At 42.9% G+C, this 25,746-nt stretch overlaps 1 pseudogene; it reads left to right on the top strand.

The window, feature by feature from the left end:
* Positions 1-22,984: 22,984 nt before the first annotated feature.
* On the top strand, positions 22,985-25,425 carry LOC107790621 (glutamate-1-semialdehyde 2,1-aminomutase, chloroplastic-like; annotated as a pseudogene).
* Positions 25,426-25,746: the final 321 nt, after the last annotated feature.

The raw sequence follows: 25,746 nt of genomic DNA, 5'->3' as shown, positions 1-25,746 counted from the left end.
ATGCATGAAAGAAGGGTGTAGAATAGACTAGTGAAACAATGTGTTCCGATCTGATTTATATTTCGTATTTATAAACCTTAAATGAGTATTATGAAAAGCCATCAATTCACCATGCGCTTCAACAAATGTGCGCTTCAAACAATGACATATACAATAATCCAAAAGAGAAGTGGATTCTTTGAATCTCAACATTGAGGAGTTGGACTAATTCCAGTGTCATTGTATACTGTAGGCTTGTTTATCCGAAAAACGGATAGATTTAAATTTATACGTAGTTCTAAAAATACGTGGTATAACTTAGTACAAATCGAAAAAATAAGCAAAAATATATCGAATATTGACTATAAAAGAGGAATGAAATACGAACCAAATTGAGTAGAGAATGATTTATAAACAAGAATGATGAATCAATGTCCAAAGCCCAAAAAAGGATAATCTCTACTATACTTCTGTGTAAATATCAATAATCTTTAAAATGTGAGAGTGTATTGATGTCTCATTGTTTATGTCCCTTTACAGAAATGATAGTCACTTCTCTTATAGTGGAGGTATCCTACTTTGGATATAATTATAAATACATAGTGGGGATCCCGTGATAGATTAGTTAATTAGTTTTTCCTTAATTCCAGCCGGGATTCTCTCCCTTGGTGCAACTATAACGGCTCTTTGTCTCTTAGCTAGATCTTGGTCTGTCTTTGAATTGGTCGATCTCTGGATCTCGAACTCGATATTGACTCGAGCTCGATATTGACTCGAGCTCGTTATCGACTGGTCTGGATCTCGAGTTTGATCACACCACTTCACATCATAGATCGATTTGGACTCGAGCTCGATATTGACTTCGAGCGCGGTATTGATCGGTCCCTGAATCTTGAGCTTGATAATCTGGCTTCAGATCTCATCTTGATATTATGATGACGAACCTCGGTCTATCATGTTCCAATCTCGACTAATTACACGAAGGGCAAACCCGATTTTGATCATATACAGATAGTCCCCTCGTTTCTCGAGAAGAATGTGGCAAGAAACGACATAATTTTCTGAATTCCAACTAGGTAGGCAATGATATCAGTGATGAGCCCGATTATGACGTATGCGACAAATGTCCCTTCGGTCCAGTTACCAAGACATTAAATATTTGTCAGTCATTGGTCGGCCACTACTGGTCTGAACCATCATCATCGGGCCTATAAATATTCAAACTTTTATTCACATCCAAAAATTTTACTCAAAAGATTTTCCTCTACTCCCGTATCTTCTTCAAAAATCCTTCTGCTTCATATACTTTATATCACAAAAAAACCCAATTCTCATTTTCCTTTATTCATCAATGGCAAAAACCTCCAAAACGGTGCCGCAGAAAGAGGTCGCTTCTTCATTGTGGCCTACCGGCGGCAAGGATGCGGCGGAACCCCGCCCCGAGGAGTTTGTTCTGGTAGGGTGCTCGATTGTCATTGATTTCAAAGTTGAAAAACCCTCTTCGGTACGGGGCCGATGTGAGCCTGTATCGAGGTACCAGTATTCAATCACAAAGAACATTCTAGAAAAGGTAAAAAAGGAAGAATCAATTACTACCCACGTGGAAGGGTTCTTAAGTATTTATACTTACCCTTTCATGTTGGGTCCATTAGATCCAGTCATCATCGCTTTTTGTAAAACATACAACGTGACCCTTAGCCAGATTCATCCTTCGTTTTGGAGAATAGTGATTCTTCTCCGATTTTTCTCAAGAAAAATTGAGGGGTGTCTTTTCACCCTGGATCACCTTATGCGCCCGACACTATAGTCCCCGACTCTATCAAGGAGGGCTGATCAAGTTAGCTCGCCGAACCACTAAAGCGCCGTTCTCAAGTATAGATGACACTCGTGATCGAGGTTGGATGGGCTGGTTTGTTCGAGTCAAAACCTCGGACCTGATTTCTGCCGCCGACATGCCGTTTCCTGAGAAATGGAATATGAGCCATGAGTATTTACTTCCTTTAGAGCATTTTAATATGGGGCCGCCTTTCATTCTCTTGATCCACTATGTCTTTTCTGTTACAGCTGTGGCTCAGATGCTGGAACCGATCCCGGACCTTAAGCAATGGGTTGAAGGTCTCGTGCTGCAGAGACCGTACTCTGAGCGTGCTTGGGTGGAGCTATCAAAGGGTCGATAGGAGGCCCATAGCCATGGTAAGTCTCTTTCTCAGTTTTGTTTGTAGCTCGATCTTCTTCACTTACTTACCCTCCTTTTTTCCTTTGTAGGACACGGGAAAGATATTGTTATGAGGCCCCCATCTGGTGATGAAGAGGTCCCTACCCCGAAGCAGGTTAAAGAGAGGAAATGAAAAGATGCACCGAGTTCCCCGGTCTCGGACAAGAAAAACCCAATGAAGAGAACTCGCAAACCCAAGGGGGGCTCCAATATCAAGCCTTTGGACTCGATCCGCCGATTAAGGGATGAGCCCGAAGAAGAAGAAGAAGAGTTAGCCTGTGTGAACAATCCTCCGAATCGGCGGAGATTAACAAGGGAGTTCTGGTCGTGATTCCCAAACAAGGAAAAGCCGAGAATATTCGATCTCAAGCTGATATGGTTGAGGGAGAGACCGAGGGAAGGACATCTCGGGCAGAAGATATCTTAAGGGACGAACTCGAGATAGTCGATATTACTGGATCCCCTCAGATATCGGATGCTATGATCCGTGAGGCCAGCATGTTGGAAGGTCGATCCTACGAGAGCATTCAGGAGCCGACCGATATCCATAGTTTTCTGGATAGGATCGAGTCAGCTGCCTCAGAGGAGGTTATCGGGTTTGGCGGATTACCGATACCAAAGAAAGTATCATGGTCGGGCTCTGCCGGGTCTTCATCAGTTCTGAAACTGGTGGACCGATTCCTGGCCCCGAGTATTGATCCCGATCGTAGGCGGAGGGTAGTTCTCTCCGTCCCGGAAGATACCCAAATTTTCTCTCCTCCCGTGGGGGTTTCCAGTTACCTTCGGTCCTTGGTGATCGAATAGGATTAATCAATGATGAATGCGGTAGGACCTGCCTGCCTTTTCAACGAGGCCCAGCATGCTCTGAATCGGGTAAATTCGATGGCATCTTTGATGTTTCTCTTATATTTAGATATGCAATTTATTCTAAAATTTTTCCTATGTTTGTAGGCTTCGGTGCTGCATCACGAGGCCTTCCTCCGAGTCCGAGAGGAGCACGAGGCTGAGGTTCGGAACCTCATTGAGAAGAGTGACTCTTACAAGCTTCTTAGTGAGAAACTTCGAGCAGATTTGATAGCAGCTCGGGAAGAGCACGAGGAGATGGCTGAGCAGGTATTTCGAATTTTCCATGATAGTGAAGATGAATTGGAGATAACCACTAACGATCCGATTCTGCAGGTTCGGCAGAGGATCAAGCAGATCATACGGCTTAACTCACAAGTAGATAGGCTACTGGCCAAGACGGAATAATTTAAAAAGAATATGGATATCCCTGCCTTGAAAAAGGAAGTCGTTCAAGTTCAGTTGGAGTTGTCTGAGGCCCAACTTCGATCTGCAAAAGAAAATGCCTCGGGGCTGATCGAGAGGATGAAGGAGCTTCAACATCGGTTAGATTTGGCTATTTCTAATGAAGCAAGCTTGGCTGATGAACTTGAAGTGGCCAGATCTGAGGTGATTGAGGCTAATAAAAGAGTTGATGCTAAAGTGGCCCAGCTCAGGATCGATGTTGAGGACAACCAAGACAAAGCCAAGAGCATGGTCGAGCATGCTAAATGGAATGATCGGAGAGAAGCTCTTGAGGAGGTCAGAGCTCAGGGCTTCGATTTTGGGATCGATATTGAAATTGCCAAGGCGGAGGAAAATAAGGCTCGAAGGCTGGCCTTCCCTGAGGAAGACTCCGATAGCTCGAGCAAATCTGAAGGCGGGGAAGATACCGAGAACGTGGCCTCCGATGAAGATCAAGCCATTTAGGACCTTAGGTAGTTGTTGTTATTTCTTTTGAGGCTGCTTTCGATCTTTGTAAAAAACTTCCTTCGAGCCGAGCTGCCTTTGTACAATGTATATAAAACTTTTCCCTTTTACGGCTCCCGAATATTTTTTTTATTGTTGTTAATTTATATAAAGGTCAAAAGTACCTTAGCATTGAATAAGTCCAAGATTGAGATAGTAAGGGCCAATAGTAAGTACTACACTCGATCGTTTCTTATAGGCAGTCCTCAAGTGAATGTTCGAATTCGAACTGAGGTAGCCTTTTTAAGCTTGATTCGGGGCAATAGTTCGAACTCAAATCAATGTAGCCCTTGAGCTTAATGGTTGAGTGAAAATGATTTTTCGAACTCGAAGCGAAAAATAGCCCTTTTATACTCGAAGTAAGAGTAGCCCTTAGGCTTAATGGTCGAGTGAGTGTTTGCTCGAACTCAAACTAATGTAGCCTTTAGGCTTAATGGTCGAGTGAGTGTTTGCTCGAACCCGAACTAATGTAGCCCTTAGTCTTAATGATCGAGTGAGTTCTTTCTCGAACTCGAAGAAAGGGTAGCCCTTAGGCTTAATGTTCGAGTGAGTGTTTGCTTGAACTCGAATTAATGTAGCCCTTAGGCTTAATGGTCGAGTGAGTGTTTGCTCGAACTCGAACTAATGTAGCCCTTATGCTATATGAAGCTCGATCTCATTGATTGTTTGGTTGGCAGTCCCCGATTTGTGGGGTAATTATTCAAACTTTGATCATGGTCGGCCCTTAAGCATGTTTACATAATAGATCGGGAACATGAAGTAGAGGAAACTTTCTGAGGTATGAGATATCGGTAAAGAAGAAATTTCTCTTTATAGTCATTGTACATATGTTAATGTTTTGTGCAAGGGCTCGAGCAAACTACGCGGGCATGGTTTGTTTTGACCATTTGGCCCTTACAAATTTTTCCTATCGAGACCCTGTTGTCATGAAGTAACTTTCTTGCATCGAACTTGATAATTGAACATGATATATTCGAGGGTAAAAACCCATTTGGGACAAAACTGGTCTAAGGGAAAAAGAGTGCAACGCATGCTTTCAAACCTAAAGACTTCGAGTTGAAGAATCTATCCCCGTTTCTGGTTGAACACCTGCAAGGGTTAATTTCGAAATATAAATGAACATGGGAGGGTCGTACTTTAGCAGTAGTATCGTTTTAGGTGCGACACATTCCAATTGCTCGGTAGTTGTTTGCCGTTTATCACTCCGAGTTTGTAAGATCCTTTTCCGACGATTTCGAGAACCTGATATGTCCCTTCCCAGTTCGGACCCAGTGTCCCTTCATTCGAATTTTGGGTGTTGAGGGTGACTTTCCTTAGTACCAAGTCCCCGATTTTGAAATGTCAAAGATTGGTTTATCGATTGTAGTATCTTTCGATCCGCTATTTTTGGGCGGCCAAATGGACGAGAGCGGCCTCTCGTCTTTCATTCAGTAATTCTAGGCTCGTGTTCATGGTCTCGTTATTTGACTCCTTTGTAGCATATCAAAACCTGATGCTAGGTTCTCCGACCTCAATCGGGATCAAAGCTTCGGCACCATAGACCAACGAGAATGGTGTTGCTCCGGTACTAGATTTCGATGTTGTGTGATATGACCATAGGACCTCGGGTAGTATTTCTCTCCATTTTCCCTTGGTCGAATTGGCTTGTCCGTTTCCACTGGGATGGTACGGTGTTGATAGGATCCTTTTGATCTTGTGATCCTTGAAAAATTTAGTTACTTTGCTACCGATGAATTATTTTCCATTATCAAATACAATCTCGGCTGGCACCCCGAATCGACATATGATATGGTCCTAAATGAAGTCTATCACTTCTTTTTCCCTGACTTTCTCGAAAGCCTGTGCTTCAACCCATTTAGAGAAATAATCAGTCATAAACAAAATAAATTAAGCTTTACCTGGGGTCGATGGGAGGGGGCCAACGATGTCCATTCCCTATTTCATGAAAGGCCATGGAGATAGGACCGAGTGGAGCATCTCCCCGGGTTGATGAATCATGAGCGCGTGTCTTTGGCATTTGTCACATTTTTGGACGAACTCCCTCACATTTTTGCCCATATCGGTCTAATAATACCGTGCTCTGATTGCTATGTGGACTAGCGAATCGGCGCAGGAATGGTTTCCACAAGTGCCTTCGTGAATTTCCCGTAGGATGTAATTGGTATCTCCTGGTCCCAAACATATTGCCAATGGACCATCTAACGTCCTTCTATATAGTGTTTTGTCCTCGGACAGGGTGAACCGTGCTGCCTTTATGCGCAAAGCTCTCGATTCCTTTGGATCTGATGGAAGCTTCCCGTTCTTAAAGTACTCTATATATTTGTTTCTCCAATCCCAGGCTAGACTTGTGGAGTTAATCTTGGTGTGACCTTCTTCGACCACCGATCATATGAGTTGTACGACAGTCCCCGAGTTGAGTTCGTCATCTTCGACCGATGAACCGAAGTGCGCAAGAGCGTCGGCCTCGTTGTTCTATTCTCGGTGTGCATGTTGCAAAGTCCATTCTTTAAATTGATGTAGAGTTACCTGTAATTTATCCAAGTACCTTTGCATTCGATTTTCTCGGACTTCAAAAGTCACGTTAACTTGATTTACCATGAGGTGGGAATCACACTTAGCTTCTACGATCTCCGCTCCCAAGCTTCTAGCTAGTTTGAGACCTGCAATATAGCCTCTTACTCGGCCTCATTGTTAGTCAATTTTATAGTTCTGATGGACTTTCTAACTACATTACCTGTGTGTTATTTTAGTACAATGCCTAATCCGGACCCCTTCGCGTTCGAGGTACCGTCTGTGAAAAGGGTCCAAACTCCCGAAGAGGTACCCAATTTTATAAGTAGCTCTCTTTCAATCTCGGGCACGAGGGCTGGCAAAAAGTCAGCCATGAAGTCCACCAAGATTTGATATTTGATAGCGGTTCGGGTTCTATATCCGATATCATACCCACCAATTTCTATGGCCCATTTGGCCAATCGACCCGAAAACTCGGGTTTGTACAAAATGTTTCGAGGAGGATAAGTTGTTATAACATGTATCTGATGAGATTGGAAATATGGTTTTAGCTTTCTAGAGGCTCTTATTAAAGCAAGCGCTAATTTTTCTAAGTGTGGATATCTAATTTCGGCCTCGCCTAAGGTCCGACTGACATAATAAACAGGAAATTGCATACCTCAATCTTCTCGAACCAGCACTCCACTTACCGCTATCTCCGAGACGGCTAAGTACAGGTAAAGTTGCTCGTCCACTTTCGGAGTACGAAGCAGCGGAGGGTTCGATAAATACCGCTTCAGTTCTTCCAAAGCCTGCTGGCATTCCGGAGTCCATGCAAAGTTGTTTTTCTTCTTAAGCAGTGAGAAAAATTGGTGGCTCTTATCTGATAATCTCGAAATGAATCGTCCCATGGAGGCTATCCTCCCCGTTAACCTTTGTACGACCTTTACATTATCTACTACCGTGATATCCTCAATAGGTTTGATTTTATCGGGTTGATCTCGATTCCTCGATTGGATACCATGTAACCAAGAAACTTGCCCGAACCAACTCCGAATGTACATTTTTCGGGGTTGAGCTTTATATTGTACTTCTTTAATACGTCGAAAGTTTCCTGCAAATGCTTTAAATGGTCCTCTACTTGCAGGGACTTAACTAACATGTCATCAATATAAACTTCCATTCATTTTCCTGTTTGGTTTTCGAACATTCAATTTACTAGGCGTTGATAAGTTGCACCAGCATTTTTTAGACCGAATGGCATTACATTATAAAAGTAGGTACCGTACTTAGTGATAAACGAGGTCTTTTCATGATCCTCCAGGTTCATCTGTATCTGGTTGTATCCGGAGTAGGCATCGAGAAAACTGAGAGTCGTATGGCCGGCCGTGGCATCGATCATACGATCGATGCTAGGCAAAGGAAAAGAATCCTTAGGGCATGCTTTGTTCAGATCTTTATAATCTATACACATTCTAAGTTTGTTTCCCTTCTTAGGGACTACCACCACATTTGCTAGCCATTCGGGGTATTTTACTTCTCGAATGGATCCTATTTTAAGAAGTTTGGTTACCTCGTCCTTGATGAAAGCATGTTTAACCTCAGACTAGGTCCTTATTTTTTGCTTTACTGGATGGAATTTCAGATCCAAGCTCAATCTATGAGTGGTTATTTTCGGTGGGATCCCTGTCATGTCAAGATGGGACCAAGCGAAGCAGTTCATGTTAGTTATAAGAAATTGAATACGCTTTTCCCTGAGCTAGGGATTTAACCCCGTGCCCAGGTATAGCTTTTGCTCGGGCAGATGTTCGACTAGCGTGATTTGCTCCAGTTCTTTGACCGTTGACTAAGTAGTGTCGGAATCATCGGGGACCAAAAAGGATCGAGGGATCCCATAGTCATCGTCCTCGTTAGTCTTCTGATTCCCTAGTTGGGTCGAGGCTGACGTTTGTGATTGCTATTTGGTGTCATGTTCCTCCGTTGAATCTGATCCCTTTGTCGATGATAGTGAGGATATCGAAATCACTTTATCGATGGCAAATATTTCTTTTGCGGCTGGTTGCTCCCCATAGACCGTTTTGATTCCCTCCGATGTTGGGAATTTAAGAACCTGGTGAAGGGTCGAGGGCACTGCTCTCATGTTGTGGATCCATGGCCTCCCGAACAGGGCATTATATCTCATATCGCCCTCGATTACGTGGAACTTCATTTCCTGGATGGTCCCGGCCATGTTTACTGGCAAGATTATCTCGCCCTTAGTAGTTTCACATGCCATATTAAATCCGTTCAGTAACAGGGTAGCGGGTCCGAGATCGCTTTTCTCTTACAATAGACATCTTAGTGCGTTTAAGCACCGGTCCCTAGGGGACATCGATCCCTCCGATGATTATGTGAATGATGTGTTGTGGCTCTTCTTATTCATTTTGTCTATTGAAATCTCTGTTTTTGAAATGGTTTTCGGCCCGGTCACATAAAAATTCTCAAAGGTGCCCTTCATTGAATAAACGGGCTACCTCCTCTCTCAATTGCCTTCAGTCTCCAGTTCTGTGGCCATGGGTGCCATGATATTTGAATATTTGATTGGGATTCCTCTGGGCTTGATCGGACTGCAGAGGTCGAGGACACTTAGTATCTTTGATGCGTCCGATAGCCGATACGATGGCGGATGCATCGATGTTGAAGTTATATTCAGATAACCGTGGTTCTTCCTTAGGTTCGATATGCCTGTCGAACCCATTATTGTTCATCAGCCTCCGAGACCCTTGGCCTCGATCACTTCTCCTTTCGCCTCGTACGGAGTTGCATGTAGGTTCGCTACCCCTATGATCTCCGTTATACGGCCGATATCGGACCTTATTCGACCTTGGTTCTCGGTCGATGTCCCTTTTAATAGAAGACCCAGAACCTAACTGATCGTCTTCAACTCTAATCTTCGATTGATATCGATTGTGCACATCGGCCCAGGTAACAGCCGGGTACTCGACCAAATTTTGCTTCAACTATCGTGAAGCCATCAAGCTTCGTTTGTTCAGTCCTTGAGTCAAAGCTTGTACAACCCAATCATCCGTGACCGGTGGTAGATCCATTTGTTCCGTTTGAAAACGAGATATGAACTCTCTTTGCAACTCGTTATCCTTTTACTTTACCTTGAAAAGGTCCGACTTCCTGGTCTCGACCTTTATGTCTCCGGCGTGTGCTTTTACGAAAGAATCTACAAGCATAGCAAAAGAATCGATAGAGTTAGGCGGTAAACTATGATACCATATCATTGCCCCCTTTGACAGGGTTTCCCCGAACTTCTTCAATAGTACGGATTTGATATCATCGTCTTTTAAATCGTTCCCTTTAATGGCACATGTGTAAGAGGTGACATGTTCGTTGGGGTCGGTCGTTCCATTATATTTAGGAATTTCGGGCATGCAAAACTTCTTGGGGATCGGTTTAGGAGCCGCGCTCCGGGGGAAAGGATTTTGTATGAATTTTTTGGAATCCAAGCCCTTCAATACCGGTGGTGCCCCCGGGATCTGATCAACCCTGGAGTTATATGTTTCTACTTTTTTGTTGTTTGCTTCAATCCTCTTTTCTCCTAACTCAATTAGTTTTGTCAGTTTCTCTAACATCTTGATAATTTCGGGATTAGTCCCCGATTTTTGTTCATTTGATCTTACTATGGCCGGCCCCATTTCGTGGGTGATTTCTCGGGATAGACCGGGCTCGGCCCTGATCGGTGCCTGGGTTTGGCTCTGCTACTGAGCTATTTCTGCCTGTTGATCTTGTAACATTTCGAAGATCATATGCAGGTTGATCCCGTCTTCTCAAACATTTTGGATATTTCGAACTACAGGTCGAGTTCCACCATGGATACTGTTTTCGGGGTCGGAAAGTTGGTTCGCCTCGATGGCAACATATGAATTGACGTCGATTAGATGTGCGGCCCGAGTTCCAACGCGATCGATGAGTGGCCTTTCATCCCCGGTCGTCAGGTTGTTGTTCTCATCTTGAATGCCATTTTCGTTGTCAATAGGTAGGGACATTGATTGAGAGTTCATTATTTTAAACCTGAAATCAAAGACACTTCCAAGATCAAGTGTAAAATGGTGTGTTTTGCAGAGATTCATACCAAATAACCACTATTATCCTTAGCCCCATGGTGAGCGCCAAACTGTTTACCCGAAAAACGGATAGAGTTGAATTTATACGTAGTTCTAAATATACGTTGTATAACTTGGTACATATCGGAAAAATAAGCAGAAATATATCGAATATTGACTGTAAAAAAGGAATGAAATACGAACAAAATTGAGTAGAGAATGATTTATAAACAAGCAAGATGAATCAATGTCCAAAGCCAAAAAAGGATAATCTCTACTATACTTCTGTGTAAATATCAATAATCTTTGAAATGTGAGAGTGTATTGATGTCTCAATGTTTTATGTCCCTTTACAGAAATGATAGCCACTTCTCTTATAGTGGAGGGATCCTACTTTGGATATAATTAAAAATACATAGTGGGGATCTCATGATAGATTAGTTAATTAGTTTTTCCTTAATTCCCGCCAGGATTCTCTCTCTTGGTGCGGCTACAACGGCTCTTTGTCTCTTAGCTCGATCTTGGTCGGTCTTAGAATTGGTCGAACTTTGGATCTCGAACTCGATATTGACTGGAGCTCGATATTGACTCGAGCTCGGTATCGACTGGTCTAGATCTCGAGTTCGATAACATCACTTCACATCATAGTTCAATTTGGACTCGAGCTCGATATTGACTTCGAGCTTGGTATTGATCGGTCCCTAAATCTTGAGCTCGATAACCTGGCTTCAGATCTCATCTCGATATTATGATGATGACCCTCGGTCCATCATGTTCCAATCTAGACTAATTACACAAAAGGCAAAACCGGTTTGACCATATACATTGCTGAAATTAGTTATTCTAATTGCAATTTGATTATTATTGTACAAAACATTCATATATGTTTGGTATTTCATAATTTTCCGTAAATTGTACACTTCACCTCAAGAAGCGTGTGCTTTACTTCTAACTTTTCTTGCGTTTTTTCCTTTTTTGAAAATTACTTTAAATACTATTGGACGAATAAGTTTAAAATCACTTTAATATTTTATACTAATCTATTAAAGAAAACAGTGCCCTCCTTTGTTTCTTTAGCTTGTTCTTTCTTAATCCATCAATCATGTGTATACGGTTAAAATCAGGCCCATCCAATTTTACTGTTTGACCGAGACCAGGAGTTTGCATCGAAAGACGGTCTCGTAAAGGAATAGGCCATATCACGAGGATAAGGTACCGAGTTCAGAACCGATGTACCTGTCGAGATCGAGGCTAGTAGCGATCGAAACCAAATGAGACAGACATCGAGCAAGATCGAAGATAGCATAATAACAGAAAGGCAAGATATCTGTGGCTGACCGAGGATCATGGAGTAAATCTCAGTGACTGGTAGAGGATCATGGCGTAAATCTCGGAACGGATCAAATCAAAAATGGTTAATTAGCTAATCATGGGGGTTTTTTCTATAATTAGAATTGTACCATAAGTGGAACTCCTTTACTATATAAATGGGGGTTCTAATCATTTGTAGGACATGGTTGACTGACACAAAAAGCAATATAATTCTCTTTATTGTTCTCACCATTGTTATTCAGCTTGTTATACTTTCATAGTTCTTGCATCAACCAGTTCGAGGGTGTCCAAACTCGAGGGCTGAGTTTCATTCTAACACTGGTTTGCTTTACTTTATTGTTAATTTCTATTACTCATCCTCACATTTATCAATTGGTATTAGGTGAAATCACGTGTCCTTAGAACCATATTATAAGTTTAATTATTATCCAATTTTAAGGGTAAACAGTTTGGCGCCCACTGTGGGGCTAAGGATAATAGTGATTGCTTAATACTAATTTCAATAACACACACTGCTTTACACTTGTTCTCGTAAGAATCTTTGTTTTCAGGACAAACATTCCAAACTCACAAGCAGCACCTACACATGGTGACAACAACCTTGGATTTCACAGGAAAAACGACAACATAGCCGCCCCAGGAATCGAGGTGCCTCAGGCCGACCTCGAGGGAGCACCAATTGCAAATCCCATCGATATCAGTTCACATGTCGCCCGAAATGCAAATTTGGGCGTTAAGCCCGAAGGTAGTATATACAGGGAAGTTCGATCAGGTAGTCGAGGTACGCAGGGCGGAGGAGATGGTGGAGTTAGCCTCCAATTGATATTCGAAATGTTACAGGCTCAACAGGCCGCTATAGAACAACTACAAAATCAACACCCAACACCGAGTAGAATCGAACCAGAAGTCATTCAAAGAATCGAGCTTGTGCCGAAAAGGTCGAATGCCAACGAATCGGGGACTGACCCCGCCATTATGAAAATATTCGCGGAGCTCACTAAACGGATTGAATCGGGAGAAAAGAAAATCAAGGCAAATAACAAAAAAGTAGAGACATACAACTCCCGGGTTGACCAAATACTGGGGGTGCCGCACATTTTAAAATGTATGGATTCAAAGAAATTTGTACAGAAGCCTTTCCCTCCAAGTGCGGCACCGAAACCCATTCCGAAGAAATTCTGAATGCTAGAAATTCCTAAGTACAACAGGACCGCTGACCCTAATGAGCATGTCACTTCTTATACATGCACGATAAAGGGAAATGACTTAGAAGACGATAAGATTGAATCTGTTCTACTGAAGAAATTTGGAGAAATCTTGTCGAAAGGAGCAATGATATGGTACCACAATTCTCCGCCTAATTCCATTGATTCCTTCTCCATGCTTGCAGACTCCTTCGTAAAGACACATGCCAGAGCAATAAAGGTCACGACTAGAAAATTGAACCTCTTCAAGGTGAAACAAAAAGATAACGAAATGTTGAGGGAATTCGTATCTCGGTTTCAGATAGAATGCATGGAACTACCACCGGTCACAAACGATTGGGTTGTTCAGGCCTTTACTCAAGGTTTGAATGAACGAAGTTCGGTAGCATCACGACAGCTAAAGCAAAATTTAATTGAATATCCAGCGGTAACCTGGGCCGATGTACATAATTGGTACCAGTCGAAGATCAGGGTCGAGGATGATCAATTGGGGACCCCTTCCGATTCCACTTATCCAAACAGGCCCGTCAGCAGAACTCAAAGGGATATCGACAGAGAACCCCGGTCGAGCAGAGATCAGTATCTACCGTACAATGCAGATCGTAGAAATAGCGGCCCAGGATGCAATCCCATCCGAAATGATTGTAGGAACGATCAAAGACAGAGCTCTCGAGAGATCATGAGCAAAAGTAGCTTCGATAAACATGCCAATCCCATAGAAGCACCACGATTGTCAGAATACAACTTCAGCATTGACGCATCAGGTATTGTGTCAGCCATTGGGAGAATCAAAGATACTAGATGGCCCAAACTCCTACAAACCGATCCATCCCAAAGGAACCCCAATCAAACATGCAAATACCATGGTACACATGGTCATAAAACCAAAGACTGCAGACAACTGAGGGAGGAGGTGGCCCGTCTATTCAACGAGGGTCACCTTCGAGAATTCTTTAGCGACCGAGCTAAAAACCATTTCAGAGACAGAGACGCTAACAGGAAGAACGAGCAGGAAGAACCACAGCACGTGATTCACATGATCGTTGGTGGGGTCGATATTCCATAAGGGCCCATGTTCAAACGCACTAAAGTATCAATCACCAGAGAAAAACGAACTCGAGACTATGTGCCAGAGGGCGCTTTATCATTCAATGATGAGGAAGCAGAAGGGATTTCACCACCCCACAATGATGCTTTGGTAATCTCTATCCTTACAAATAAAATTCAGGTTAAACGTGCTTTAAATAATCCAGGAAGTTCGGCCAATATTATTCAATCGAGGGTCGTGGAGCAGCTCGGCCTACAAGATCAGATCGTACCCGCAGATCGGATTCTCAATGGCTTTAACATGGAAAGCAAAACAACTAAAGGTTCCATGTGATCGAAGGCGATATGAGATACAACGCACTGCTCGGAAGACCCTGGATTCACAATATTAGGACAGTCCCCTCAACCCTTCACCAAATACTGAAGTTCCCAACACCGGATGGAGTAAAAATGGTGTATGGGGAATAGCATGCTGTCAAAGAGATGTTCGCGGTCAACGAAGTGATACAGGTATCGGCACTTTCGTCAACAAAAGGATCGGAGTCCAAAGGAAAACATGAAGCTAAATAGAACAACAGCTACTAGCCTCGACTCAATCGGAGAAGCAGGGAACGGACGAGGACGATGACTATTGGATCCCTCGATCCTTCATAATCCCTGAGGATTCCGACACCACCAAATCAACGGTCGAGGAGCTGGAGCAAGTCGTACTGATCGAGCATCTACCCGATCGAAAGGTATACCTGGGTATGGGATTAACCCTCGATCTTAGGGAAAAACTCATTAAATTTCTTATCAATAATATGGATTGTTTTTCTTTGTCATATTTAGATATGACAGGGATCCCGCCAGAAATCGCTACACATCTACTGAGCTTGGACCTGAAGTTCTGCCCGGTAAAACAAAAGAGAAGACCCCAGTCCGAGGTAAAACATGCATTCATCAAGGATGAGGTAACCAAACTTCTCAAAATAGGATCCATTCGGGAGGTAAAATATCCCGAATGGTTAGAAAATGTAGTCGTAGTCCCTAAAAAGGGAAATAAACTTAGAATGTGCGTAGACTATAAAGATTTAAACAAATCATGTCCTAAAGACTCTTTTCGTCTGCCGAATATCGATCGCATGATCGATGCTACGGCCGGCCACACGATCCTTAGTTTTCTCGATGCCTACTATGGGTACAATCAAATACAAATGAACCTGGAGGATCAGGAAAAAATTCGTTCATCACTAAGTACGGCACCTATTGTTATAATGTAATGCCGTTTGGACTAAAAAAATGCTGGTGCCACTTATCGACGCTTTAGTAAATCAAATGTTCAAAGAAAAAATAGGTAAGTCAATGGAAGTTTATTTTGATGATATGCTAGTTAAGTCCCTGCGAGCAGAGGACCATTTGACACATTTGCAGGAGACTTTCGATATACTAAGGAAATACAACATGAAACTCAACCCGGAGAAATGGACATTCGGGGTCGGCTCGGGCAAGTTCCTTGGCTTTGTGGTATCAAATCGGGGTATCGAAATCAACCCCGATAAGATCAAGGCGATCGAAGATATCACAGTCGTGGATAATGTTAAGGCCGTACAAAGATTAACAGGGCCCATAGCCGCCCTAGGTAGATTCATCTCAAGGTCTTTAGATAGAAGTCACAGGTTCTTCTCACTGCTCAAAAAGAAGAACAACTTTGCATTGACCCCGGAATGCCAACGAGCATTGGAAGAATTAAAGCGGTACCTCTCGAGCCCGCCACTACTTTATACTCCAAAAGCGGACGAGCAACTCTACTTGTACTTAGCAGTCTCGAAAATTACGGTAAGTGGAGTCATAGCTCGAGAAGAGCAAGGTACGCAATTTCCTGTTTACTATGTTAGTCAAACTCTAGGTGAGGTCGAGACCCGGTACCCACACTTAGAAAAATTAGCGCTTGTCCTAATAAGCGCCTCTAGGAAATTAATACCATATTTTCAGAGTCACCTGATCTGTGTGGTAACTACTTATCCCCTTCGCAATATTTTTCATAAACCCGAACTTTTGGGCTGACTGGCCAAATGGACCGTCGAGATCAGTGGGAACGATATCGAGTATCGACCCCGAACAGCCATCAAGTCTCAAATCATAGCGGACTTCATGGCCGACTTTACGCCTGCCCTCATACCCGAGGTCGAAAAGGAACTGTTACTAAAATCAGGTACATCATCGGGGGTGCGGACCCTCTTCACAGACGGCGCTTCGAACGTGAAAGGGTCCGGGCTAGGCATCGTTTTGAAGCCGCCCACGGGTAATAAAATTAGACAAGCTATCAAAACTTCCAGGTTAACTAACAATGAGGCCGAGTATGAGGCCATGATTGCAGGTCTTGAGCTAGCTAAAGATTTGAGAACAGAAGTCATCGAAGCAAAATGTGACTCCCTGCTCATGGTAAACCAAATCAGCAGAACTTTCAAGGTCCGAGAAGATCGAATACAGAGGTACTTGGACAAAGTACAGGTGACTCTACATCGGTTTAAAGAATGGACCTTACAACATGCACCTCAAGAAAAAAACAGCGAGGCCGATGCCCTTGCAAATTTGGGGTCATCAGTTGAAGACGGCAAGATTAACTCGGGGACTGTCGTATAACTTTCAAGGTCAGTAATCGAAGAATGCCACGTCGAAATCAAATCCACAAGTCTGACCTGGGATTGGAAGAACAAATATATCGAGTACCTAAAGAACGGGAAGCTTCCATCGGGTCCTAAGAAATCGAGGACTCTATGTACGAAGGTCGCACGATTCACATTGGCCGAAGATAGAACACTATATATAAGGATGTTCGATGAACCATTGGCGATATGTTTGGGACCAGGAGATACCGACTACGTCCTACGAGAAATCCACGAGGGCACCTACGGAAATCATTCAGGTGTCGAATCATTGGTTCACAAAGTCATGAGAGTAAGATATTATTGGGCCGATATGGAAAAGGATACAAAAGAGTTTGTTCGAAAGTGTGACAAATGTCAAAGGTATACGCCGATGATTCACCAGCCCGGAGAATAACTCCACTCAATCTTATCCCCATGGCCATTCATGAAGTGGGGAATTTATATCGTCGGCCCTCTGCCATCGGCCCCAGGTAAAGCTAAATTTATTTTGTTTATGGCTGACTATTTCTCTAAGTGGGTTGAAGCACAGGCTTTCGAGAAAATTAGAGAGAAAGAAGTCATAGACTTCATCTGGGATCACATTATTAGCCGATTTTGGATGTCTGCCGAGATCGTATGCGACAATAGAAAGCAATTCATCAGTGGCAAAGTAACAAAATTTCTCGAAGATCACAAAATAAAGATGATCCTATCGATGCCGTATCATCCTAGTGGGAACGGACAGGCCAAATCGACAAACAAAACCATCATTCAAAATCTAAAGAAAAGATTGAACGACGCTAAGGGAAAATTGAGAGAAATATTGCTCGAAGTCCTTTGGGTGTATTGAACAATGTCAAAATCCAGTACGGGGGCAACACCATTTTCTTTAGTATATGGTGCTGAAGCTTTGATCCTGGTTAAAGTCGGGGAACCCAGCATCAAGTTTCGATATGCAATGGAAGAGTTAAATCACGAGGCTATGAATACAAGCCTGGAATTGCTAGATGAAACACAGGAAGCCGCCCTTGTTCGAATGGCCGCACAGAAATAGTGGATCGAAAGGCACTACAATCGAAGAGCCAATCTTTGACATTTCAAAATCGGGGACTTGGTTCTGAGGAAGGTCACCCTCAATACTCGAGACTCAAACGAAGGAAAACTTGGCCCGAACTAGGAGGGACGATACCAGGTCCTCGATATCATCGAAAAAGGATCCTACAAACTTGGCATGGTGAATGGCGAACAATTACCAAACAATTAGAATATATCACTCCTCAAACGATATTACTACTAAGGTACGACCTTCTCCATTTTCATTTATATTTTATACTAACCATTTGTAGGTGTTTAATCGAAGACATCAAAGGATTCTTCAAACACAAAGTCCTTAGGTCTGAAAGCACGCATTGCACTCTTTTTTCCTTAGACCGGTTTTTGTCCCAATTGGGTTTTTCCAGCGAGGTTTTTAACGAGGTAACCATTGTTCGTGCTAACTAAGAGCAATTCAATAGTATCCGAGGCTCCTTTACAATCAACCTCGAATACTGGGGGGCATCACCCTCGTATAGTTACAAGAAAAATACTTCATGTTGACAGGGTCTCGATAGGTAAATTTTGTAGAGGACCAAATGGTCAAATGAACCGTGTCCATGTAAATTACTCGAGCCCTAATGGAAAAACATGTACGCATGTATAATCTATTGAAAGTATTTTTTCTCACCGGATGTTCCATGCCTTAGAAAAATTTATACTTTACAATTTTATGCTTATGATCTGTTGTGGAAACTGGTTTAAGGGCCGATCACAACTGAAGTTCAAACAGTTTACCCTATACACGAGGACTGCCGTCCAAAAGTCGACATGATCAAATTAATAAACCTCGAAATCGTAAGACCTTAAAAAGGCAATCCTCAATTTTATAGGCCACGGCCACCCCACTCGGGGACTGATACTTCGAACGATTTCGAAGCATAGCATGGAAACAAGCCTAAGGGGAAAATCCCAAACTAAAGGCTAGGGCCAAAGTAACATGGTTCGGAAATGTCCGATTCCCATTATAAAATATGCCTTAGAATATTTTCATAAACCGGTTAAAAGGGCTACCCTCGGCTGAATTACTAAGGGTCTCGACAATATCGACCCTTGAAAACCCTAATGGGTACAAAGTCGTTCGAACTCACGAACAAATTCTTTATTTCATGCTAAGGCATAACAGATCTTATATGATCAAACAATAAACTTTTCAAGCTGAAAAGCGAGAGAAAGCCATTCTGTTTACTATGGACGAATCGGCCTAATTCAAGAGCCTAAAGGGTAATTTTATTTTTGAGTTCGAGAAACCATCCTCACTCAATTAAAACCTAAGGGTCACCCTACTCCGAGTTCGAGCAATTACTCACTCGATTATAAAAACTACACTTGTTTGGCTTCGACCAAATTGCCTAAGCCCCGAACTTATGAACAAAATTTTCATAAGGCATAAATGAAATAAAGACAAGTCGGAAAGGAAAGAGATCTTTAAATATATATATGAGAATATTTACAAGGTCCGATCAGAATCCTATACAAAAGATGAAAAGTGAAAAATCCTAAGGTTCTTGATCTTCTTCGGGAGCAGCTTCTTCGCCATCGAGGTCCTCCCCATTCTCGGACCCGCTCTTGTTTCCATCATCATCATCATCATCGGAAGTGGCTAGTGCTCCAGCTATGGCTTTAAGCTCTCTAGACTTTACTATCTCGTTGGTAAGATCGAAGCCTTCAGCGTGGATCTCCTCAAGGGTTTCCCTATGAGATTGGCATTTGGCGAGTTCAGCAATCCAATATGCTCGAGTTTGAGCGGCTTCAGCATCATCCCGGTAGACAGCCACGATTGCATCTGCTTCAGCCTTTGCCTTTTCGGCTTCAGATTTGGCCTTGGCAAGTTCGGAAGCTAACCGAGCCTCGAGCTCCTCTATTTTCCTTGCTTGAGTCAAGCTCTTCTACTTTATAGCTTAAGCTGACTTTCGACCGATGATAATTGGGCTCGAGTAGTCTCTTTTCCTGCAGCAAAGCGGTCCATACCTTCTTTTCACCCCAAGGACTCCGCTTTTATCGTATCTACCTCCTCGCGGAACTACTCAATCCTCTCGATCTTCTGCTGAAGCTGTGAGATTGAAATGTTACCCACCGTTCCCAAATCAAGCCCATGAGCTTTTAAAATTTTCATTACCTGCTCGATCAGGTCGGTCTGATCTTTGTGAGTCGTGGCCAACTCGGCTCGGAGGTCCTTGATCTATTCTTCTTTTTGCCTACCAAGAAGGTTGAGGGCATTCCTCTCATCGGTAAGCCTTTGAATGTCGGCCTCGTACCGACTCAGCTCGGCTCAAGACCGAGAAAATGCTTCCCGATGAAGTGCGGAGGCCTACGCCGAAAGAAGAAAAAAAGTTAAAAAGAGAAAAATAAACACAAAGGTAATACCAACAAGGGGAGTTAAGGCTTACCCTATTTAGAGTTTGCTGTGCTTCATTGAAAAGGCTCGATGCCTTGCCCAAGTCCTTCCTCGAGACTTCCAAGTCACCCAGGCCGGTAGCATCTTCGACCCCAGTAAAGTAATCTCGGAAGTGATCCTCATTTTCGTGGGCTCCTTCGATGGAGAGGGTCTTCAAGGCCCGATCCTCTTGAATCACCTCCTCAGAAAACGAGGGGAGCAGCGGGGAGCCTCCACTTTCTATTGCCCTAAGTGGATCACTTGGGGTGTTCTCATCATCTCGAGGGGCCTCGACAGCCATACCCACCATTGGATCAGTGTGGTGGGAAGCATCTTCGATCCTCGATGACTCGGGGACTTCGCCCAAGTCTTTTCCAGAGACCCCCTCATCGCGAGACGGAGTCTCTGTAGCCTTCACTGATTCAGTGGCCTTTGGGGCCTCGGTGCTCATTCCCGCTTGGGCCACCAGCCCGGAGTTGTCTTCTTCCTCTTCTTTGTCCTCCTCCCTTAGATGCCGAACAGACTCTTCGGTCAGGAGGATGATATTCTTCCTAAGCTTACGAGCCGCCTTCTTTTTAGGTTATGGATCCTCGGAGGGTGAGGTCTTTTTTCTCTTTTTGTCCTTTGCCGGTTTCGATGCCAGGATCGAAGTATCCTCCTCACCAGATAGGGGCCTCATAACAGAATATTTGCCAAGGCCTATATGAAAAAAAATTAAGCGAGAAATGCCTTGACAAAACCATCAAAGACATGGAAAGGGGGCTTACCATGAGTTTTGACCTCCCATCGGCCCTTTGATAAATCGCACCATGAGCGTTCGGCGTACGTAGAGGTCGAGACCAGGTCCCGAACCCAGCTCTTGAGGTTAGGAATTGCACCGGGCATCCAAGCAACCGCTACATCACGGAAATGGATATCGATAAGAAGAAGCAAGGGGGAAAAACAATAAATAAGAACTAACAGTGGGATTATACTTATGCTCCATATTTCATTTCTGAAAAAATGGCATCTTCTCGGCCGGGATTAGATTGGAAGTCCTCACTCGAACGAACCGGCCCATACAGCCTCGGTCCTTGTCCTCGTCTATGCTCGAGAATAGCACTTTGGTGGCCCGACGTTGGAGTTTTATTAACCCGCCTCGATAGAGGCGGGGGCTATATAACCTGATGATGTGGTCGAGGGTGAAAAATATCCCCTCGGCTTTACTCATGAACAATCGGAGCAGAATGACAATTTGCCAAAAAGAAGGATGGATTTAGCCTAGGGTTATTTGATACTGACGACAAAAATCAATGACGACGGGGTCGAGGGGGCCCAACATGAAAGGGTAAGTATAAACACTTAAAAACCCTTCCACATGGGTGGTAATGTCTTCTTTCGGGGTCGGGATCACCACTTTTTTGCCCTTCTAGTTGCAGTCTTTCCTTACCTGCTTAAGATACCATTCAGTTATCGAGCATATATACCTCGACATTGGCTCGCATCGACCAGGAATCGACAAGGCTTTATCGGTCTTGAAGTGAGAAGTGAGAACACACCCCCCGGGAACACACTCTTCTGGTCGTGGCTCCATCGGTGTTATGTCACCGGTCGGCCGCGATGAAGAAGCTTTTTCCTTTTGAGGAATAATTTTTGATATTTTTGCCATTTTTGTATGGATTTGAAGTTAAAAATAGATGGAGATGATAAGATTTGGTGTTTTGAGAAGATGGTAGCAGTGAAAATCATAGATTTGCCGATGAAGAAGTTAGAAGATATAAAAAGCTTTGGAGATTAGAAATCTGAAAGTAAAAGTTCGAAATGGTGGAGAGAGGGGCTATTTATAAATTTTATAATGACGGTTCAATATTGGCGGTGGTCGACCATACTAACGCTCATTTAATGCCTTGGTAACTGTACAGACGGGACGTTTCAGTCACTTCCGTCGCTTACGTCACAAGGATGACATCATGACAGGTCGAGGTAGAAAATCGAATGCTCAATTCGTTTCTTATCATTACACTCCAAAAAAACGAGGGGACTATCTGTATACGGTTAAAACCAGGCCCACCCGATTTAACTGAGACCGGAGTTTGTATCGAAGGACGGTCTCGTAACGGAATAGGCCATATTATGAGGATAAGGTACCAAGTTCAGAACCGAGGTACCTGTCGAGATCGAGGCTAGTAGCGATCGAAGTCAAATGAGACAGACATCGAGCAAGATCGAAGATAGCATAATAACAGAAAGGCAAGATATCCGTGGCTGATCGAGGATTATGGCGTAAATCTAGGTGACTGGTCGAGGATCATGGCGTAAATTTCAGAACGGATCAAATCAGAAATGGTTAATTAGCTAATCATGGGGTTTCTTTCTATAATTAGAATTGTACCATAAGTGAAACTTTTCTACTATATTAAGGGAGTTCTAATCATTTGTAGGGCATGGTTGACAGACACAAAAAGCAATATAAGTCTCTTTATTGTTCTCACCATTGTTATTCAGCTTGTTATACTTTCATAGTTCTTGTATCAACCAGTTCGAGGGTGTTCAAACTCGAGGGTTGAGTTTCATTCTAACACTGGTTTGCTTTATTTTATTGTTATTTTCTATTACTCATTCTCACATTTATTAATTAGTATTTGACATAATTCAACAGTTCATTAGTTTCTTTACGTTTTCTCTAATGGCATCTAATGACAGAGCATGAAAGACTCCCCTTCTGTTTTTGCTTCATTTCAGACTCCCTTCAAGTTCATTGATTTCATCTCCTGTATGATTGTTGGTAGGAGTTGATGCCAGGTGGTGTAAATTCTCCTGTACGTGCTTTCAAGTCAGTTGGCGGACGACCTGTTTTGATCGACTCTGTGAAGGGTTCTCATATGTGGGATATAGATGGTAATGAGTACATTGATTATGTCGGTTCATGGGGGCCAGCTATCATTCGTCATGCAGATGACGAGGTGTACTTCTTTGCTTTAACTCCATATTTAGATGAAAATTTGGATAACCACCGTTCATTTCTTTGGCCACGCCCGTTAGCGGGATTACCTGCTTTCTGCTAGAAACCTGGTATTTGGACTCCCTACCTGTACTTGCTGCATTTCTTGTTCTCATAGTGGGTTGAGTTAGAAAATTGAAGCCTGTTCCACCCTGAAGTTCGGCTCTAATTTATTAGTAAATCAATTAATCAACAATGTCTCGTTCCCAAATTAGTTTGGGTGGACTACAGAATGCTAGTGAGTAAATTATGCTCTACTCAGGTTTGTTTCTTTCCAATATTAAATAATGCGTCTTTTAAGGCAAATTAAGGATTCTTTTGAAATTAGAGTTTTCATATATCATATAAGTCTCTTAACAAGAATAAAAGACTTCTGAGAAATACCGGTACCGGATCTAATCGAGGTGTTACAACGACAAGTAGCACCTATTAAACATAGCAAGGCCATTTCAGGTAAACTGTTGTCATCTCTATCTTGTCATAAATAAGGTTGTTACTTATCAACAAAAGAAAGCAAGGTTGTTCTAGAATAATGTCTAATGACTAGTACGAACATGTAGGCTGTTACTTTCTATTAATTTCTTTCCTAGAAATCTGTGTCATGATGTTGATAGGTCTTGCTATAGGTGCAAAAAAACAAAAACCTATGAGGCCAGTTAAGTTGAAGCAATTCAGTTAGAGCTTGAGCTAACCTTTCTAGCTGATTGAATCCATACAGTCCAGACTTGAGTAGAACCTGAAAAACATTGATTTGTTCAAAATATTTGTGCAACCGGTGACAACTTTTAAGAGGAATGGAGCATGTAACTGGTCTCTACTGAACTTTGTTGAGGCACATTTGTTAACTATAAGCATGGTTTAGGTCCTGTATTCATTGTCAGCTAGGAAGGGCAGCAGAAGAGGAAAGAAGTGAAAGTTATTTATGCTTTTCTCCATTGTTTTGAGGCAGTAAACCTTGAGTTAGTTTACTTGTAGGTGCTAGCAGCCTTGGCTGAGACAATGAAGAAAGGAACAAGTTTTGGTGCTCCATGCCTCCTCGAAAATACTCTGGCAGAGATGGTTATTTCTGCTGTTCCTAGTATTGAAATGGTTCGTTTCGTCAACTCTGGCACGGAGGCATGCATGGGGTTCTACAGTTGGCTCGTGCTTTTACTGGCCGGTCAAAGATTATAAAGTTTGAGGGTTGCTAGTTGCTACCATGGTCATGCCGATCCACTTCTTGTTAAAGCAGGCAGTGGAGTTGCCACTCTAGGACTACCTGACTCCCCTGGAGTTCCCAAGGCAGCCACACATGATACTCTGACAGCCCCCAACAATGATATTTCTGCTATTAAGAGCCTCTTTGATGACAACAAAGGAGAAATTGCAGCTATAATACTTGAGCCCGTTATTGGGAATTCTGGCTTTATTCCACCCAAACTGGAATTTCTAGATGTCCTTGGCGGTATTACCAAAGAAAATGGTGCTCTACTTATTTTTTGATGAAGTTATGACAGGATTTAGGTTGGCATATGGTGGCGCTCAGGAGTATGTTGGAATAACTCCTGATTTGACAACACTTGGGAAGGTTATCGGCGGTGGCTTTCCAGTAGGTGCCTATGGAGGAAGGAGGGATATTATGCAGATGGTGGCCCCAGCAGGACCAATGTATCAGGCTGGGACCCTAAGCGGGAACCCATTGGCTATGACTGCTGGTATTCACACACTTAAGCGGTTAAAGCAGCCGGGAGCATATGAACACTTGGACAAAATCACCGGTGAACTTATTCAGGGAATACTGGAGGCTGGGAAGAAGACTGGTCATGCAATATGTGGTGGGTATATTAGCGGAATGTTTGGCTTCTTTTTCACACATGGACCAGTTCATAACTTTTCCAATGCAAAGAAGAGTGATACTGCTAAATTTGCCAAATTTTATAGAGGAATGCTGGAGGAAGGTGTCTATCTTGCGCCATCCCAGTTTGAGGCTGGATTTACTAGCTTAGCACACACTGCAGAGGATATCCAACAGACAATAGCTGCTGCTGAAAAAGTTTTGAGGCAACTTTAATCGCTCCAAGTACTATCTAGGCGGAGGTTTTTACTTTAAGGGTGTGTATTTTTGTGTGATAAATAAAACATGATTGTAAGGAAAAGTTTTCTACTGTCTTGTTCATTGAGAAACATCCTGCACCATCTTGCGCCTCTTCAAATGACTTAAAACTTCACTTCTTTTTTGCGAAGAGCCTTTCTCCTACTAATGAATAATAATGCGATCGTATTCTCAGTCTATGAAGTTAACCGGTTGGGATAAATGAATGCCCTCTAAAGGTCTGAATGAGACAAAAGATCAATCTTCAGCCTGTAGCTAGGGGCTCCTTTCTATTGGCCCCAGGCAAAGGGTGTGACCCCGAAACAAAAATAAAGTTGAAATAAAAAAGAGACGAAAAATTGGGTCATCTTCCTGAAAGAAGGCCCTTTCTTTCAAGTCAACAATCTTTTTGTATACGGTCAAAACCGATTCGAGTCAGTCGTACG

Source organism: Nicotiana tabacum, chromosome 12 (assembly GCF_000715075.1).
Source record: "Nicotiana tabacum cultivar K326 chromosome 12, ASM71507v2, whole genome shotgun sequence".
NCBI lineage: Eukaryota > Viridiplantae > Streptophyta > Magnoliopsida > Solanales > Solanaceae > Nicotiana > Nicotiana tabacum.
Note: the sequence above shows the minus strand (reverse complement) of the source record. Positions and strands in the feature narration are given on the sequence as shown.